Source organism: Pan troglodytes, chromosome 11 (assembly GCF_028858775.2).
Source record: "Pan troglodytes isolate AG18354 chromosome 11, NHGRI_mPanTro3-v2.0_pri, whole genome shotgun sequence".
Classification (NCBI taxonomy): domain Eukaryota; kingdom Metazoa; phylum Chordata; class Mammalia; order Primates; family Hominidae; genus Pan; species Pan troglodytes.
In genome coordinates this window covers 17,200,306-17,218,394 of record NC_072409.2, presented here as the reverse complement: position 1 = coordinate 17,218,394, position 18,089 = coordinate 17,200,306, and the positions used below count along the sequence as shown (strand labels likewise).

General features: G+C 44.4%; 1 protein-coding gene and 1 pseudogene across 7 annotated transcripts in view; one reads left to right on the top strand and one right to left on the bottom strand.

Annotated features, from left to right (window-relative positions):
- The window catches only part of GSN (gelsolin), a 131,707-nt gene that overhangs the window by 21,365 nt on the left and 92,253 nt on the right, over nucleotides 1-18,089 (top strand). For all 7 annotated transcript variants that reach the window (XM_063788389.1, XM_063788381.1, XM_063788379.1 and 4 more), the window contains exon 6: nucleotides 8,412-8,550. The gene's annotated coding sequence lies outside the window, so the exon portion shown is untranslated. The remainder of the gene's footprint in view (nucleotides 1-8,411; nucleotides 8,551-18,089) is intronic.
- On the bottom strand, nucleotides 15,842-17,423 carry LOC107976765 (V-type proton ATPase subunit B, brain isoform-like; annotated as a pseudogene).

Sequence of the window (18,089 nt, the reverse complement as noted above, 5' to 3'; positions counted from 1 at the left end):
GAACCAAAGGAAGTAAAAAGCTACACTTGGAAGAGAGCCAAGTGGGTAACGTGAGAGAGTCCAGTGTGTGGTTTGACCCTGGACTTGGGGGGGGTCTTACACATTGGCATGCTGGCAGGGTTGCGTTACTGTTCCCCTGATTCTTCCCTTTGGGTGCGTTGTCTGCATGCACAGTGGTCTGCCAGCACTTGAGAGGGGCGCGTGTGCAGTGTGTTTACTGAAGTTGTGCACATGCTCACTTGAGAGGGGCGCGTGTGCAGTGTGTTTACTGAAGTTGTGCACATGCTCACTTGAGGCATTTTTTCTCTTACCAGTCCGGCGTTCCTACAGGAGGGACATGTAGCCGTTAAACTCAACCATTTTGCCTCTGAGTGCGCGTGCTTGAGCCCACTTGCCCAATTCCTGAGATCTTGTCAGGAAGCTACTGATCACCGGTTTCAGGTGTTTTCTATTGGGAAACTGCCTTTCCCTAGCACTGGCTTTGACCAATTCTCATTTTAGAGAGATAGTATAATAACCACCTGATGATCACCTAACATTCCGAGTGAGAGGGGTCCCTCTCCTGCCCTGCTAATGTCTGACTAACTACCTACTGTAACATTACTATTACTTTTCTAGAACTCATAGACTTGTGAAATAGCCTAGTCAGAGACAGGGAAAGACCCCTATAGAATCAGGTAACCCCCAAAGAATCTAGACAACACACAGTATGCCATTAAAAGGACACCTGATAAACGTTCACAATTTGTCACCAAAATATATATCATGGTTACAATAGCTAATATTTGGGGAATGCTTACTCAGGGAGTGTCAGGCACTGTTTTAAGTACTTTATATAAGTATTATGTCACTTTTTATAAGTATTATTTTACTTATAACGTACTTTATAAGTATATTATTATTATTTTGAGACAGAGTCTCACTCTGTTGTCTAGGCTGGAGTGCGGTGGCACAATCTCAGCTCACTGCAAACCCTGCCTTCTGGGTTCAAGCGATTCTCATGCCTCAGCCTCCCGAGTAGCTGGGATTACAGGCGTGTGCCACCACGCCGGCTAAATTTTGTATTTTTAGTAGAGACGGAGTTTTGCCATCTTGCTGAGGCTAGACTTAAACTCTTGGGCTCAAGTAATCCACCCGCCTCGGCCTCCCAAAGTGCTGGAATTACAAGCATGACCAACCGTGCCCAGCCTGAGATTTTTTTGTTTTTGTTTTTTAAGAGAATTTCCCTACATCTTTGCCAATAATAAGTAATATCAATCTTTTCAGTATTTGCCAGTCTGATAGGTTAAAAAAAAGGTATCTCGGTGTTATTTGAATATACATTTATTTATTTATTTATTTATTTTTTAGAGACGGAGTCTCGCTTTGTCGCCCAGGCCGGAGTGCAGTGGCGCGATCTTGGCTCACTGCAACCTCCGCCTCCCACGTTCACGCCATTCTCCTGCCTCAGCCTCCCGAGTAGCTGGGACTACAGGCGCCCGCCACCACACCCGGCTAATTTTTTTTAAAATTTTTAGTAGAGACGGGGTTTCACTGTGTTAGCCAGGATGGTCTCGATCTCTTGACCTTGTGATCTGCCTGCCTTGGCCTCCCAAAGTGCTGGGATTACAGGCGTGAGCCACCGCGCCCGGTCTATACATTTATTTTTATCACAAGAATTCAAGAGTTATGCAAAGATAATTATCAGTGCCAGAGATTACTTTGTTCCTCTCCCCCTAGTGGTAGAGCTATAAACTCAAAGTAAGGTACAAAAGAGATCCATCTAAGGCCATCCTGCAAGTTAGGGGCAGAACTAGGATTCTCTCCAGGGTTTCTGGCTTCTTCCTGAAATAGAGCCTTTCCTGTGGACTTTCCTGCCACCAATGTTGCTTTTAGTCTGAATACCAGTGGGAATGACTGGGGACCCATCAGTAGTAAACTTGTCCTTCAGTTGGTCAATCAATAGAGATATGATTAGCTAGGCTACCTGAAAAAAAAAAAAAAAGAAAACTGAATTTGTATGTATCACTAATGGGCCAAACACTTAAAATAATAAATAAATAAATAAATAAATTTATTGAGACAGGGTCTCGCTCTGTCACTTAAGCTGGAGTGCAGCGGCACAATCATGGCTCACTGCAGCCTTATTCTCCTGGGCTCAGGTGATCCTCCTATCTGAGCCTCCAGAGTAGCTGGGACCACAGACGCATGCCACTACGCTGGATAATTTTTAAAATTATTTGTTGAGACGGAATCTCCCTATGTTGCCTAGGCTAGTCTCGAACTCCTGGGTTCAAGTGATCCTCCCACCTCGGCCTCCCAAAGTGCTGGGATTACAGGCATGAGCTACCATGCCCAGCCAAATGTAAAATAAATAAATAGACTACAAGAAAAATGAGTAAGTTAGTTCTATAGTTTCTTCTATAATTTATAAAACAAATCATAAATGAAAGTTTTAACAAATTGGACTACAAAATGCTTTAAAATGTCTACATGACAAAACAAAAACAAATTTTTTTGTAAAAAGTAACTACAAATGGACTTGAAAGACAAAAGGAGAATTCACCCCAGATCCCAGTCTTTTAAACACAAAAGCACATATCCGAAATCATTTATGCATTCACCACTTGTCAGGCCAATTATAGGATTAGCAAAGATAATGCCTGTGAGCCCGGGCTGTTCAAAGGCATTTTTCATCAGCCTAGGCACGGCTGTTAGAGCTGTCATTATGATCTTTGTGATTTCCAGCTCTGCAGCCAAAATCTGTCTGGAAAAAGCATCGGACATGGAGACAGGTGTGAAGGGGGAGTTGTCCATTAATCACTTTTCCTCCAAAGTGGAAAAGAACTCAGGTTTTCAAACTAGCCACACCCAGATTTGAATCCGGGCTCTGCAGCATTTGCCTTTCCTTTGATGAGATGTACACCATCTCGAACCCTTATCTCCTTGCTTGTAAAATGGGTCTATTGAGACCTGCATCTCCGAATGTTTTTGAGGAATGAATAAGATGATTAGTGTAGACTGCCCAGCACACAGCCTCACAGGTATTTTTTTTTCTTTTTTTTTTTTTTGGAGACAGAGTCTCACTCTGCTGCCCAGGCTGGAGTGTGGTGGCACAGTCTTGGCTCACTGCAACCTCCAACTCCCGGGTTCAAGTGATTCTCCTGCCTTAGCCTCCCAAGTAGCTGGGACTACCAGCACCTGCCACCATACCTGGCTAATTTTTGTATTTTTAGTAGAGACAGGGTTTCACCGTATTGGCCAGGCTGGTCTCGAACTCCTGACCTTGTGATTCCCCCCGCCTCGGCCTCCCAAAGTGCTGGGATTACAGGCGTGAGCCACTGTGCCTGGCGGAGCCTGGCACTGATTAGACAATCAAAAAATGTGTGCTCCCCCTCCCATTGCCTTCTCTGGGAGCTCACCCAGGCTCTTCAAGTCATTCGTCCATCAATATTGGTTGGGCAACTGTGCATGCTGGGTACTGCGCAGGTGCTGCAGAGACCAGCATTAGCATGGGAGAGGCACTTTCTGCCTTCCTGGAGTTTACAGTCTCACTAGGACATCAGACACGGGACAGATAATTTTACAAAAACAAATTATTTAGAATTGAAGGAAAGCTATGAGGAAAAGCAACCCAGATTGTATCAGGAGCCTCTTGACTGAGTCATATGGGATGAGGTGGCAGGGAGGTGTTCAGAAAGGTCCTCAGAGAAAGGGACCTGATGGATGGGGGAATTTGTGTTTGTTGGAGCCGTCCAGGCTGAGAGAAGACCTGGTAAGGTCTGAACAAGATGGCACAGGGTTACCTGGGGTGAAATAATAAGAAATATAAATATTGGTCTCTGCCCGAGTCCCTGGCACAGAGCTCCTAAAATTCTTACAATTTCCTGAGACATAGGTGAACTAGGAGCATCTTTTATTCTAGTATTTGGTCTTTGACCCCAGCTCCTGACACAGAACTCCTAATTCCTTGGAATTTCCTAGGTGATAGGAGTATCTTTGTTTCAATAAGGCAACTCTTATTGGGCTCCCGGATGGGGGCTTGTCACCAGAAAGGCCAAGCCACTGTTAGAAGCTTGGAGCTTTCAGCCCCACCTCCATTCTCTAAAGAGGGAGAAGGGCTGAAATGCAGTTAATAATCGATCATGCCTACGTGATGAAGGCTCTATAAATATCCCTGAAGTATGAGGTTCAGTGAGCCTCTGGGTTGGCCAACACATCTGAGTGCCAGGAGGTGGTGCACCCCAACTCTATGGGGACAGAAGCTCCTGCAATCAGCACCTCTCCAGACGTTGCCCCATGTGTCTTTTCATCTGGCTGTTCATCTGTATCCGTTATTTTAACTTTTATTAAGACACTGAAGGCTTGGCATGGTGGCTCACACTTGTAATCCTAGCACTTTGGGAGGCCGAGGTGGGCGGATCATCTGAGGTCAGGAGTTGGCCAGCCTGGCCAACATGGTGAAACCCCGACTCTACTAAAAATACAAAAATTAGCCAGGCGTGGTGGTGCGTGCCTGTAATCCCAGCTACTAAGGAGGCTGAGACAGGAGGATTGCTTGAACCCAGGAGGCGGAGGTTACAGTGAGCCGAGGTGGCCCCACTGCCCTCCAGCCTGGGCAACAGAGCGAGACTCCATCTAAAAAAAAAAAGAGAGAGAGAGAAGACACTGGTAAACGTGTTTCCCTGAGTTCTGTGAGCCTCACTAGCAAATTAACTGGACCCAAGTAGGTGGTAGTGGGAGCCTCGATTTATAGCTCATCGGTCAGAAGTGTAGATGATAACCTACTACTTGCAATGTGTATCTGAAGTGGGAAACAGTCTTGTGAGACTGAGCCCTTCACCTGTGGAATCTAACACAATCTTTAGATAGATAGTATTAGAATTGAATTCAGTAAGAGGACACCCAGCAGATGTCCCCTGGAGAACTGCTTGGTGTGAGGGGAAATAGGAAATACACCCCCACATTGGTGTCAGAGTGTTGTGTTGAGCAGTACGTGAGAATAGATACATACTTCGGTTTTTTGGGGTTTTTTTCTATATTTAATACCTGGGGATACCAAGCGAAGGCCAGTGTGGCTGGAGCCTGGGCAGGGCAGTTGCCACTCAGGCTCAGCACTCCCAGCTTAGGAATTCTGGCTCCAGCACCCCACATGGATTCATCCCAGCTTCAGCCTGGACATCCCAGGGCCAGGAATGCACTACTTCTGGGGTGACCTGGTCCATATGGGGGCTAGTTAGTGCACCCAGAATTTCAAGTGCAGCCTGCTGGCTGCTGCACCACTGCAACCAGGAAGTGGACACCCAGCCGCAAGTTCTTGATCTTAACGGTGGTGCAGTCACTCACTCTCCTTTGCCAAGGCTCACTTTCCCATCTCTGATATTTATCCTGTGTTGTAATTACCTACTCAAATGTCTACCTCCATTATCTTAGGAAGCTAAGGAGAAGGAAGTATGCCTTCCTCCTCCTTCTGTCCCCAGCTCCTAGCACAGACCCTGCACACCCGAGGTGCTGCAGAGAGCACATTTGTCGAATGAATCATAAACGATACTTTGCAAATATTTACTTATTTGATCTTGGATAACTGTTACCCCCCAGTTCTATGTTTTGTTGAGCATCTACTGTGTGCTAGACACATAGACACATTAAGTATAGAATCTCATTGATTAACATATATATATATATATATATATATATATTTTTTTTTTTTTTTGAGATAGGGTCTTGCTTTGTTACCCAGACTGGAGTGCAGTGGTGTGATCTTGGCTCACTGCAACCTCTGCCTCCCAAGCTCAAGTGATCCTCCCACCTCAGCCTCCCAGGTAGCTGGGACTACAGGTGTGTGTCACCATACCCGGCTAATTTTTGTAGAGATGGGGTTTCACCATTTTGCCCAGGCTGGTCTCAAACTCCTGGACTCAAGTGATCTGCCTGCCTCAGTCTCCCAAAGTGCTGGGATTACAGGCAAGAGCCACTGTGCCTGGCCCTTAGCCCTTTATTTTAAAAAAATTCAGATAAACAGACAAGTTGAAAGAACAGTACACACACATCCTTCATCTAGATTCAGTAATTTTGCCACAGTTTTTAAATCTCTGTGTGCATGTATGTACACACAGACACACATGCACACATACATACATGCTCACTCTCTTTCTCTCTCTCTCTTCCTGAACCATTTGAAAGTTGCTGATATTAAGACTCTTCGCTTCTAATATCTTTAGCAAATATCTCCTAAGAAGAAGGCCACTTTCTGCATAATCATGATGCCATTGTCACAATCAATAAACATAAGACACGAAAGTAGTGTCTAAGAACAGACCATGTTTGCATTCTCCTGTTGGCCTGATATATCCTTTATAGCTTTTTAATTTTCGTCCAGTAGTATAGAGAGCACATAATTCTCATAACTCTCAAGTCTCCATTAACCTGGAACAGTTCCCTCCCCCTACTTTTTCTTCAGTCTTTCATAATGAAATTAAAAATTTTATTATTATTATTATTATTTTTGAGACAGTCTTGCACTGTCGCCCAGGCTGGAGTACAGTGGTGCAGTCTCAGCTCACGGCAACCTACGCCTCCTGGGTTCAAGCGATTCTCCTGCCTCAGCCTCCTGAGTAGCTGGGACTGCAGGCGTGCGCCACCACACTCGGCTAATTTTGTATTTTTAGTAGATTTGGGGTTTCGCCATGTTGGCCAGGCTTGTCTCAAACTTCTGACCTCAGGTGATCCACCCGCCTCAGCCTCCCAAAGTGCTGGGATTACAGACGTGAGCCACCACGCCCGGCCTCATAATGAAATTTTGAGAAATCCAAGCCAGTTGTTTTATAAATGTTCCACAATTTAGGTTTGTCATTATAAGATTAAGTTATACATTTTTGGGCCAAAATGCTATTCAGGTGATTCTATGTCTTTCCAGGGTGTCACACATGTTGTCAGCTTGTCTCATTACTGGGGATGCTAAGTTTCATCAGTTGGTTAAAGTGGTGGTTATCAGAAATCTTCATTGTAAAGTTACCTATTTATCTTTGTAATTAATAAGTAATTTCTGGGGAGACACTTTGAGACTATGTGGATCCAACAACTTCTCACCCAGTGTTTTAGCATTCACTGATAATTTTACCTGAATCAATTATTTCTATCATGGTTGCAAAATAGTGTTTTTCTAATTTCATCTACACTTTTTCTTTTTGGTTAGAATATCACTATATACTCATGGATTCTTTTTTTATACACTCATGGACTGTATAAATTCAATGTGTAGAAATCCTTTTTGATTCAATGTGTAGAAATCCTTTGAGTAGAGGGATATTTTTTAATTCAGTGTGTAGAAATCCTTTGTGATCACTTTTCATTTTGATATTCAAATTGTCTCATGTTTGTCCAGTGTGAGCTGCTTGTTTGAGCTGGCTGCTGTGTGCTTTGATGTGGCTCCAATAGCTTTGAACCTTCTTTGTTTTCTGGTACCAGATATTCCAGGCTCAAATTTTACCCTTATTTTATGGAGGAGGAAAAGGAGGCTCAGAGAGAGAAAACGGCTTGCTTTCTCACAATGTTTGGGAGATCCTGCTCAAGCTCAGGACGTTCAATTCCAAATTTTTAGGAAAGTAGCTAAACTGGAAGGCCAGACAATCCTATAGTGCAGAAAGGACCTCATGAAGAGTTGTAGCTAAATCGTTAGCTGTCTGCGCACAGAGCTTGCCTAATAAGATGGAGACATCTGGATGGTATCTTTGAACTTACACAATTAGTAACACATTTCAAAGATATTTTATTTATTGAGGAAGTTGCAATGTGGGGGATAAGAGCCTGGGTTTTGGAGTAAGGAAGAACCAAGGTCTCCTTTAAGACTCAAGCAGATTCAGCCCTTGTGTGTCTCTGGGTAAGTTACTTCACCATGTTGAATCCTAGACTTTTTCCATCGGTAAAATGGGGTAATCATACCCACCTCATAGTTAAATGGGTTCATTCATAGAAAGTGCCTAGTGTAATGTCTGGCACATGCTGATGCTCAATAGACAAAGGCTACCTTTACCATCAGTGCCGTTGCTATTATTATTATTAAAATCTGAGAAAATCCTGTTATTCAGTGGGTTAATGTGATAGAAAAAACAATAGATTTAGATTCTTAAAGACCCTCGCCCACCCTCTGTGACCTAGGATAAGTCCTACTCCCACTCTCATGAACTTCATTTTATTCACACGTAAATCAGGGTTCATAATCTCTTCCCTGCAAACTTCACAGCATCACTCAACGGATTTCATGAGCACCTACTACGTGCAGGGTAATCACATTCCTAACGCTAAAACCAAAGGGTAAGCATCGCTATACTCCTCCTTTAGTACATGATCAATTGGCAGTCCAGGGCCAATGAGAAGCAAAGCTGGGATTCCATCAGGCCCTCTCTGACCTCCATGTTTGTCCTTTTCTATAGGTCACACTGTTTAGAAGGAGAAAGAAGAGCTCGCTGTGAAAAACGCTCCACAATGCTGCAGAGCCTTGTGAAGGTGAAAGAGTACTCTCATCAGCAAACGGCATTCATTCCATGGAAAATGTCATTGGGAGGAAAGCAGGTGACTTTGGATTTCCTTTTCTTCTTTTCTATCCTTGTAAAGGATTTCCTTCTTCTCTATCTATGATAACTCGTGAAAGCCTTAGGTTAATATTATCTACCAAGGACTCTACACTTCAAATAAGAACTGGGTGAAGGTAGCAGAGACCGAGCCAGCCCAGAACCAACTGCCTCAACTGAAGAAACTGATCAGAAAAGCCCTTTGAAGCTGTAATTAACTTCAGACATGATTTTGAAGAAGAAGAAGAAAAAACAAAAAACAAAAAACAGTAATGTCAGTGGGTATCAGAACTCCAGCCAATTCAACTGAGAGCTGGGAAGAGGGAAGAGAAAGTGCTGCAAATTTTCAACAGAGTGACCACAGAGCCCTACAGTATGAGCTCTCGTGGTGATGTAGCAGGCAGGCTTCTATTGTTTTAAAGATGGGGAATCATGAAAAAGAGAGAGAGAGAGAAGGGAAAGATGGGAAAAAATTTTAATCTTAAAAATATAAAAGCAGGCCAGGTGCAGTAGCTCACACCTGTAATCCCAGCACTTTGGGGCGCCAAAGCGGGCGGATCACCTGAGGTCAGGAGTTTGAGACCAGCCTGGCCTACATGGTGAAACCCCGTGTCTACTAAAAATATAAAAATTAGCCAGTCATGGTGGCGGGTGCCTGTAAATCCAGCTACTTGGGAATCTGAGGCAGGAGAATTGCTTGAACCCAGGAGGCGGAGGTTGAAGTGAACTGAGATTATGCCACTGCACTCCAGCCTGGGTGACAGAGCGAGACTCTGTCTCAAATATATATATGTATATAAAAGCATTTGCAGCTATTCCAGATTAATATGGGAGGAAGTGATAGGAGAGACCAGAAGATTTGATAATCCCAAACCTAACTTGTTATAATGTGGTACAATGTAGACTGGTTTTCCTTGAGGTCAGGGACTGGACCTGCTTCATGACTGTCCAGTGCTGAGCACAGGGTGTGGCATCTGGTGGGATCTTAGGAAACATTTATGTAATGAGGAAATCTAGGGAATGTGATTGAAAATCTTCTTGACACCTTAGGGCCCTCACTATGATTGCAAAAATTATTAGTCTGTATAGATTAAAGCCAGGCTTCTGATTTATCTGGTGGGGCTGGTTAGTCAGTTATCCCTTTTTCACAGCCTCAGGCACTCTTGGCAGAGTTACATAAGTAAAAAGCCATGTGTGTATGCATGATAGGGATGAACGTATCAGTTTAGGGGCAGACTCCAATTTTGCAACCTTTTTAAAAAATATATTTTATTGTGATTAGAACATGTAACATGAGGACTACCCATTTAACAAATTTTCAAGTGTACAATATGGTATCATCGACTATAGATGTAATATTGTACAGCAGATCTATGGAGCTTATTCAATCTTGCTATCCTGAGCCAAGAAAATAAAAAGTATTTGTGTTTGTGAAATTGATTGGAGGAACTCTGCCAAAGGAAAGGCAACAGTTAGGTCTCAGGCAGGCCGGAAACCAAAATTCCATGGATCATAGAAGTAGAGACTCATGGGTACTTCCTTTCAAGAACCTCCGCTTTCCTTGATGTTTGCTTTGTGGCTGAGGAGACAAAGTGGCTGGATGGCACTCTCAGCTTACAATTCAGAGGAACCATTGTTGAGTCCCCTGATAGAAGCTTTCATCCCTTGGGCTTTGTGGTGGATTAAAGACGGCTACAAATTCCCTATCACTTCTCTGTTGAGAGGTGAAATGTGTTTCCTCAGCCCTTGAATACTGGGTTGGCCTGAGACTGCTTAACCAACAATATGTGGTAGAAGTGATGCTCTCTGTCAGCTCTGAGGTAGGCCTTTAATAAGACTAACAACCTCCTCTTCCTCCCTCTTGGAGCCCAGAGCTGCCACATAAGAAGTCCAGGCAAGCCAGGTGCGGTGGCTCACGCCTGTAATCCCAATACTTAGGGAGACTGAGGCAGGTGGATCACAAGGTCAGGAGTTCAAGACCAGCCTGATTAACATGGTGAAACCCCGTCTCTACTAAAAATACAAAAAATTAGTCGGGCGTGGTGACATGCACCTGTAATCCCAGCTACTGAGGAGGCTGAGGCAGGAGAATCTCTTGAACCCAGGAGGCGGAGGTTGCAGTGAGCTGAGATCACGCCACTGCACACTAGCCTGGGTGACAGAGCGAGACTCCATCTAAATAAATAAATAAATAAATAAATATCCAGGCTATTCTGCCAGGCACACAGAATAAGACCACTGAGGCACAGGAGGTCAAATAAAGATGCCATCTTTGATGTCCAGTCCAGTTAAACCTTCAGATGGTTCCAACCCCACCTAGCAACTGGCTGCAACCTCATAAGAGACTCCAAGCAAGAACCACTGAGCTGAGCCCAGCCAACCCACAGAACCATGAGAGATAACAATATTTTACTATTTAAAGCCACAAAGTTTTTGGAGTGGTTTGTTGTACAGCAACAGATAACCAAAAGAGACCCTAAAACCTATAGCTAGCAAGGCCTAGAGTCTCAGGACAGGAAGTCTAACATTTGGAGAGCAGATGTTAGGTGTCACCTTGAGCAATTCTGCCCCTTCGTTCCTGAAGCAATGGGTTTGATTGGGATTCAGTTTGCCTTCACTGAGAAACAGAAAACCCCAGACAATAATGCCTTGAACAAATCGAAAGTTTCTTTCTCTCACAAAAGTCTGGGTAAGTGATCCAGACTGGAATAGTGCTCTAAGGTGTCAGGGACCCTGGTTCTTTATGCTTTTTTTATGCAATGCATGACCTAAGCCTCGTGGGTCAAGATGACACTTCAGGCAATAGGACAGAGGAAAGGATGCAAACACAAAGGGTGCTTTCTTCTGTAGAAGGTTATTTAAAGCCACCACATGTCGCTTCTTCTTGTATTCCATTGGTTAATATGTGTCTCACGGCCGTGCCTAGCTTCAAAGGAGACTGGAAAATGGTATCTTGATTTTGGGTGGCCATGCACCCAGCTCTAAATTCTATTACTTCTAGTAAGAAAGGCTATTGGGAGACACTTTGCAGTGCCTGCCTCACTGCTACATCTTGAAAAGTAATAGAGAGACACAGGAAATGGCATCACATATGGGATGCTGACTCACAGCACCGATCCCTTCTGGAGGGGAGCAAGCAGTTATCTCCCCATGGGCACTGTGAGCCTCCACAAGGCCGTTCTACTGTGCTAGAACGGCCAGTAGCTCCTGGGTCATGGGTGGGGTCTGTTAGGTGAAGAGTGAATCCCACAGGCCTTAAGTCACTGCCACTTTTGCCATGAAGTGAATTCCTTGATAAGAGGGAGCATCGTGTGACATACGATGACTAGGTAAAAGCTTCTGTAAGCCCTCAGGCTGTGGTGCTGGTGGAGGCACGAAGGGCAGGGAAAGCAAATCCAGATAAAAAATAAATGTAGGGTTGGGCATGGTGCCTCATACCTGTAATCCGAGCACTTTGGGAGGCCAAGGCTGGAAGATCGCTTAAGCCCAGGAGTTAAAGTCTGCAGTGAGCTATGATTGCATCACCATACACTAGCCTGGGCAACAGTGTGAGACCCCCGTCTCTAAACAAATAAATTAAATAGTTAAATAAATAAATGTAGGACATTGCCATGAGAACAATTTGGCTGCTCCAGATGGAGTTAGTTCCCAGCTGAGAAACAGGGAGGTGTGGGGCGGAAGGAAGAGTGTTAGCTTCTTTCCTTCTCCATGAGAGGGAGGCACAGAGGAAAGGCTGCAGACCAAGATGGTTAGTGGGTAGGAATTCTCCAAGTTCTCTCGCAAGCCCCAGATATCACCATCCTTTCCTAAAGGAAACCTGGCAAAGTCATGCCGTTGGCTGTCACTGAAATTCAGCAACTCCCCGAATCTGAGTTTGGCTTTAACAATCTCGCACCCATGGCCCCACTGAACAGTTTCCATCTGGCCAGAGAAAAGTCGTGAGTTTCACTTTGTGCCTTGTGGCAAACATCTCAAGACATGAGCTTGTCATTATCCTAAATCAAGATACCTGATGCTTTCAGAAGCAGCCACCCTACTGGTTTCCACATCTTTCATCTCCCTTTTAGGTGGCTGCGAATTTAACATCAGCTTGTCCAAAGTCCCAAATTACCCAAAGAGATTATGTGCTTAGCCACTGTCTTCCAAGGGCTGGTCGTTCCTATTCTGGAAGACAATTAGGATTCTCAGTGCCTCACTCCCTGTCCAGCTCAAGAATCATGGATCACTTGGAGGAAAAGCTAAGCTCCTGTAATAAAAAGGTAAACTAGAGTAGCCTATTTCCCCTTGAGGTGAGTGGCCCAGAGCAGCAGGGCAGCTTTGGTTCTTTGTCACTCATTCTTCCCCAGGGCAGTGTTCTCTTCTGCATTGGTGCAGCTGGGTTCTAGCTGGTGGGAAAAGAGAAGACAGTGGAGGAAGCTTGCTGGTTATCTTAGAACCCAGACCCAGAAATGACACGTGACTCCCACTTCATTCCCCTGGTGAGAATTCAGGCACCTGGCCACCCTAAACACAAGCAAGGCTGGCAAAGACAGTCTAGGGGGACAGCCATGTGCCTGGCTCCCATTATACTTAGGCAAAAAAGTAGAATGGAAAGCCTTTTGGTGAACACCTAGCAGTCTCGGCCACATATTCCAAATAGCTCTTATTTCCTTGAGGGTCTGAATGAGTTTTCTAGGACTGCCATAACAAAGTATCATGAACTGGGTGGCTTAAAACAACAGAAATTATTGTCTCACACTCTGGATGCCTGAAATCTGAAATCAAGGTGTCCACAGGGCCACATTCCCTCTGAAGAGGCAATGGAAGGAGCTGTTCTCCAGACCGCACTCCTAGCGCCTGGCAGCCACAGGTGTTTCTTGGTTTGTGGCTGCCTCACTCTAATTCTCTCTTTTTTTTCTTTTTCCATTATTTAACATGTTGTTGTTGTTGTTTGTTTGTTTGTTTTTTCCCCAAGACAGAGTCTTGCTGTGTTGCCTAGGCTGGAGTGCAGTGGTGCGATCTCGGCTTACTGCAGCCTCCACCTTCTGGGTTCAAGCAATTCTCCTGCCTCAGCCTCCCAAGTAGCTGGGACTACTGGCACACGCTACCACGGCTGGCAAATTTTTGTATTTTTAATAGAGACAGGGTTTCACCACGTTGGCTGGTCTCGAACTCCTGACCTCGTGATCTGCCCGCCTCAGCCTCCCAAAGTGCCTGCATTACAGGCATGAGCCACCATGCCCGGCCAACATGTATTTTCATTTTATATCCAAATATCACATTTTCTACATTAAAATTATACTGACTTCCCCCGTACCCTACACCCTAAGAGAAAAAAAGAAAAGAAATTTACACAATTTGAAAGGTAGAATGCATGGAGTAGGGAAGTTGCTATTGCACCCAAGTAACAAAGAACAGAGAGACCAAACAGTCAATAAGGCACAACTGCATAGAAGACAGCTCAGGGCTTGCATCAGGAAGGAGCAGGAATAAAACTCCAAAACTTCTAAGTGCCACGACCTGTGCCACAACATTACCCTGAAAAGGCAGAGGTAGGTCCGAAAGCAGAACCAAATCAGGGATTTTCCAAAGGCTGCTTCCTAACAGAGTTTAAAATATCCACAAACATAACAGCCTTTGCTTCTCACCTTGCCTTCAGCATCTGGTAAACACTTTAGAAACTTAAACCACTGTTCACATGTCAGAATGTAGAATGGCTGTAGGTTTTTCTTTCTTCTTTCGTTGTACCCCAAGCAACCACTCTATTAATGATTTTAGTCATGTGATTCTTCTGCATGGAAACTCAGTAAAGGTCACCAAAGACAAGGCTTTTCACTGCTATCAGATAAATATCAGCTGTGCAAAAGTTGCAGGATTCTGTGTGTTGCTCAGAGAGGGAGAGCTGTAAGACACAGGAATCTCAATGCATATGTAATAAACAGGAAAAGGAAATTTCTTTTACTCATCTATTTATTGTATAAGAAAGAGCAAGTAGGTAGTCAAAATCATCTGCTAGGCTAGGGGTGATGTCTCATGCCTGTAATCCCAACAGTTTGGGAGGCTGAGGCGGGAGGATCACTTGAGCCCAGGGGTTCAAGACCAGCTTAGGCAACATAGTGAGACCCTGTCTCTACAAAAAGAATTTAAAAATTAACTGCATGTGGGTAGCACATGCCTGTAGTCCCAGCTACTTGGGAGACTGAGGTAGGAGGATTGCTTGAGCCTGGGAGCAGCTGTGCTCACACCACTGTACTCCAGCCTGAGCGACAGAGCAAGACTCTGTCTCGAAAACAAACAAACAAACAAACAAAACCAACCAACCAAGCAACCAAAGAAATGCTGCTCTATTTGCTTAGAGCAGCAGCACAGACCCACAGGCACATCAACAACCCAAAAGAAAATGCTCAAGAAAGAGCATCTTGGCTCTTTTGAAAGGAGTCATCTTTTAGACCTGATCTTGCCCCTTTAATTTAGAGACCAAAGCATTATAACTCAGAGGCTGATACTCTTGAGGAGGTTGAGAGGTAAAGTCCAAGAGACCCAGATAATGAGAACATTATTAGGTAACTAAGTATATCACTGTGTACAATGCAAACATCAATAAGAAAACGTAACCTGCATCCCTGCAGCTACTTTAAGCAAAGCACTGAAGACCCAGGTTTTCTGAATAGGGAATAGTTTGAAGTCTGTTAGCAGTTTAAAGCATTCAACACCGGAACAATATGTTACGTATTCTTTGTTTTTAATTATAGGTTAACATGGTAAACTTCAACACAAAGGTGAGGCTAGGGGAGTGCTAAAGGAATAAAGAAAACAGAACCAGCATTTCACAAGTATATTAAGCAGTGATGAAACAGCAGCCAGTGCTTTGCAGAGTCTCAAGGGTAAAATTTACTTTGGTGCTGTGATGGTTAATACTTAGCGTCAACTTGATTGGATTGAAGGATGCAAAGTATTGTTCCTGGGTGTGTCTGTGAGGTTGTTGCCAAAGGATGTTAACATTTGAGTTGGACTGGGAGGGGAGACCCACCCTCAAGCTGGGTGGGCACAATCTAATCAGCTGCCATGTGGCTGGGATAAAAGCAGGCAGAGGAATGTAGAAGGACTAGACTGGCTTAGTCTTCCAGCCTGCATTTTTCTCCCATTCTGGATGCTTCCTGGCCTTCAACATCAGACTCCAAGTTCTTCAGCTTTGGGACTCTTGGTCCTTCGACCACAGACTAAAAGCTTCACTGTCAGCTTCCTTACTTTTGAGGTTTTGGGACTTGGACTGGCTTCCTTGCTCCTCAGCTTGCAGACAGCTTATTGTGGGACTATACTTTGTGAGCGTGTGAATCAATACTCCTTAATAAATTCCCCTTTATGTAGATATCTATCCTATTAATTCTCTCCCTCTGGAGAACCTGACCAATACAGGTGTTCTTCAGCATATCTTTGGGGAAGATTAGGAACAGTTGCCAACCAGTATCCAAAGTCTCATAGACAGTGTGATTTTCATGAGGACCCTGAAAAATAAAGTTCCTCTCAAACTTCTGCAGAAATTCCAAGTCAAGAAGATCATCTGAGCTAAGGGCTTCTTCTCCAACTACAGCAATCATGGCTTGTACATCCTTCCCAATAGCTTGCCTACAGCTGGTTACATACATCTGCATGATTCTTCCTGGTCATCCCTTCTCCAATAGCAGACTTCATGAACAGTGATAGTTCAGGCAGCACATTGATAGGTGGGTAAATCTCTCTCTTGTGTAGCTGTCTGTCCACATAGATCTGTCCCAGTCAGTTCAGAGATGGGTGAATGATATCGTTGGCAGGCGTGGTAAGAGTAGGAATTTGAGTAATCGAGCCATTTCTACCTTCTCCTCGACCTGCATGTTCATATAAAGTGGCTAAGTCTGTATAAGTGTAACCTGTGAAGCCTCGTCAACCAGGAATCTCTTCTCTGGCTGTAGAAACCTCTTGAAGTGCTTCAGTAGATGAACTCCTATCTGTTAGGATAACCAATACATGTTTCTCATATTGGTATGCCAGAAATTCGGCTGTGGTTAGAACCAGGTGAGGGATGACAATCTACCCAATAGTTGGGTCATTAGCCAAGTTCAAAAACAGGCAGATGTTGTCCATTGAGCCATTTTCTTCAACACCAGATTTGAAGAACCAGGCAGTTTCCATGTTTACATCCTTAGCAGCAAATACAATTGGAAAATTTTCCTCAGTGTAGTCTACGTCTTTGGATTCATTTAGCAAACCAGTCTGGTGGCAGATTTGAGCTGCAATCTTTGTGTAGTAACCCAGCAGCAGAGAAGATAAAAATTTTCTGCCCCGGCAATACTGTTCATAACAACTATGGCTGAAATGCTGGTCCGAATCATGTCCTCTGGGTAGATTTGACGTTAAGGATTGGTTGGCCATCCCATGATATCAAAGAAATCTTCAGCCAGTACAAGAGGACCTCTGTCAATGGGTTTTTCCCGATCCAACTAATACCCAACAAAGCATATCCTCAGACACTGATGTTTGGAGAATATCCCCAGTCCCTTGAAATACCTGAACCACTGCCTTGGAGCCACCAACTTCTAGAACTTGCCCATGTCTCTGTGCCATCTAGTAATGTCCAGTGGACAATATCAGCGTCTATGGGAAACTTAACGTGATCTAAGATCACTAGTAGACCATGGACTCTTGATACTGTGATGTATGTAAGGCAAGGCTGGGAGAGGTAGTTCCAACTAACTGCCAGCACCTGCTCCTGAGCTCCCACCACCAGCGGGCTTGGGTAGTTTGGGTGTGGCCCATTCATAACCCCACACATCGCCTGCAGCGCCATCATCTTGACATAGCATTTTCCCTGTGTGTCTGCACATTGTCTTCCCTCTGTATTTGTCTGTTTCTGTGTCCAAATTCCCCTTTTTAAGTGACATCAGTCACATTATATTACTATTAGGGCCTAGCCTGATTACCTCGTTTTAACTTGATTATTTCTGTAAAGACCCTATTTCCAATTAAGGTTGCATTCAGACATCCTAGAGGTCAGGACTTCAGCACTGTTTTGTGTAGGGGTTGGGGATTCAACTCATAACAATTCAACTCATAACAAAGTCTGCTGTCCGCAATCAGCTCTTGGGTGCTGATATCTGTATGCTCTGTAACAGAAGCAAACCTAAGCAAAGAAAGAGAATGTACTGGGAGTATATTGGGTGGCTCCTGGAACCAAAAGAGAACTTCAACAATCAGGCCTCGGGAGAGGCAAAAATTCCTGGACATCTCCTTAGGGCCTGCCTTCCAGATGATTCTGTGTCAATATCCTTCTGGCCAAGTATCCTTTTTCTCAAGATACAAATTCTTGGAAGAGTCAGTTGGGTTAGCCTGTGGTGGAACCAGGACCTGTTTGGAGCTTGTGAGTGGGATCAAGTGACGGACAATCCTGCTAGGGCCTCATGGGGTAGAGGAGGGGCAGTTCTCCAAAAGAAAGTGAGGGGCGGCCACTAAAGATGGGGGAGGCATGTGATGTGCAGGTGAAACCGCGGGAGTTTGCTACACATTGTACTTTGTTTAAGAAAGACT